General features: G+C 37.6%; 1 non-coding gene across 1 annotated transcript; it reads right to left on the bottom strand.

The window, feature by feature from the left end:
• Nucleotides 1–256: 256 nt before the first annotated feature.
• Nucleotides 257–363, bottom strand: LOC139856627 (small nucleolar RNA R71). The gene has a single exon (XR_011762096.1). It is a non-coding gene; the product is annotated as a small nucleolar RNA R71 (small nucleolar RNA).
• Nucleotides 364–2,472: the final 2,109 nt, after the last annotated feature.

The raw sequence follows: 2,472 nt of genomic DNA, 5'->3' as shown, positions 1-2,472 counted from the left end.
GGTAACTAATCAATGCCAATATAGTGGTATGCCGAAGGAAGATCTAAACGAACATCTTCGAACCTTTAATAGGATCTGTACTCTATTTAAAATCCGAGAAGTGGAGGATGAACAAATCTATCTCATGTTATTTCCCTGAACTTTAAAGGGAGAAGCCAAAGATTGGTTAGAATCGTTACCTGAAGGGGCGATTGATACATGGGACGTTTTAGTTGAAAATTTTCTTAAATAATTCTTTCCGTCATCTAAAGCCGTGAGACTTCAAAGAGAAATTGTTACGTTCGCGCAAAAGACAAATGAAACATTATATGAGGCATGGACAAGATTTGAAAAGTTGTTGAGAGGATGTCCGCAACATGGTTTAGACACTTATCAAATAGTACAAATATTCTAACAAGGATGCGACATTGCTACACGAAAAGACATCGACATAACAGCTGGTGGTTCCATTATGAAGAAAACCGCAATCGAAGCTCACAAAATTATTGATAACACAGCCTCCCACTCGCATGAGTGGCACCAGGAAAAAGATATCTTTCGTTCATCTAAAGCGGCTAGAGCCGATTCTAGCCATGAATTTGATTCCGTTTCCGCAAAAATAGATGCTTTTGAGAGACGAATGGAAAAGATGAATAAAGATATTCACGCAATACGAATCAGTTGTGAGCAATGCGGTGGACCACACTTAACAAACGATTGTCACATCGAGCAAACGATGGAACAACGAGAGAATGTTTCCTACATGAAACAAAGGCAGGGAAATAATTATCAAAATAATTATCAACCTCCAAGGCCAAACTTCAATCGAAATCAAAACATTCTTTACGATCCAAATGGACCCAACAATAACTCGTACAACCAACAAGGTCCGAATAACCAACCAACTCAAAACAACACTTTCAATCAACAAAGACCTGGCTTGTATAAATCACCACAACAAACCGAAGAGAAAAAGTCAAATCTAGAAGAAATGATGGCAAAACTAATGGAATCTCAAACACAATTTATTACATCTCAAACCCAAAAAAATGAGAGGTTTGATCAGTCATTAAGAACTCAACAAGCTTCCATTTTGAATCTAGAAAAACATATAGGTACTCTTGCTAGCATAATGAGTGAGAAGGAACAAGGAAAGCTACCAAGTAATACTGAAGTAAATCCTCGAAATGAGAATGTTAATATGGTATCAACAAATTCTGAAAAACCATCATCAGAAGATGGGAAGGTTTTAGATGTGAGTAACAATGAAGAAGTTACAACACCACCACCACTCGAGTATGTGAAGCCAGTGGTGGCACCCTACAGACCATCCATCCCATTTTCAAGAAAAGGAGTTGAGTATGAGCAAGTGATAGGTAATAAAGTTTGTAATACCTCTAGAAAGAAGAAGAAGAATAAGAAAGTGCAAGAAATAAAAACTGTAAAGATAAACCCGGTGAAGACAGTTCCACCAAAACCTCCACCCAGGTTGGGTGATCCAGGTGAATTTATTGTTCCTTGTCTACTTAGTGATTGTGTCATGTATGATGCACTAGCAGATTTAGGTGCGAGTGTGAGTGTTACGCCTCTTTCATTATATAAGAGATTAGGAGTAGGTGAGTTATGTCCAATAGAGATGAGTGTCCGACTCTTTGATCAAACCATTAGGCACCCAGTTGGAATTAATTTAACCTTTTTAGTCGAATTTATTGTCATTGACATAGAAGAGGACTCAAACATTCCTCTAATTTTAGGTCGACCATTCTTAGCGTCCACCAGGGCGTTATTTGATGTAAGAGAGGGTAGAATGACACTTAGTGATGGTGAAAAATCGATCACCTTTGTGAGTCAAAAGTCTAAATCTCCACCAACCAAAACCGTTGAACCAACAAAAATGATTGGTAAGAACCATGTTGTTTTACCAACTCCAACGGTAGTGCTTAACAATAATAAAACGCCTAAGTGTGGGGAAGATGAAGTAACACCTAATGATGACTTGATAACAAAGAACCCCGTTGTTGATACGAAATTAAATGACTCCGTTATTAATAGTTCAATGAAGAAACTTATTAAACGAATTCGCGATGCTAGAACCAAGGGGAACTTTAAGTTATGTAACCGGTTAGTATCCAATCTATCGCCTAATGAAAAGGCGAAACTAGTTGAATTTGTGGATGTTACACAGGAATCAGACCAATGGCTTAAAGCAAAAGTCGCAGATATGCAAGTTGATTATGGTCCAAAAGAAATTGACGATGAAGTTAATCACAATTTCGACACCACAGCTACCTAAGTGTGGGGAGATTCAAATGTTCTAAAGAGAAAACTGTAGAGACCCGTCCTAATCCATCCGGACAAAGCCCATATCGATTATAAAAGATTCACAATAGTTGATTACATCGCGAGGTACTTGACTTCTATATGATACATTTTACAAACATTGCATTCGTTTTTGAAAAGACAATCTTTCATTACATTGAAAGTTGACGGCAT

This window comes from Rutidosis leptorrhynchoides, chromosome 6 (genome assembly GCF_046630445.1).
Source record: "Rutidosis leptorrhynchoides isolate AG116_Rl617_1_P2 chromosome 6, CSIRO_AGI_Rlap_v1, whole genome shotgun sequence".
Lineage (NCBI taxonomy): Eukaryota > Viridiplantae > Streptophyta > Magnoliopsida > Asterales > Asteraceae > Rutidosis > Rutidosis leptorrhynchoides.
This window is presented reverse-complemented; position numbering and strand designations above follow the sequence as displayed.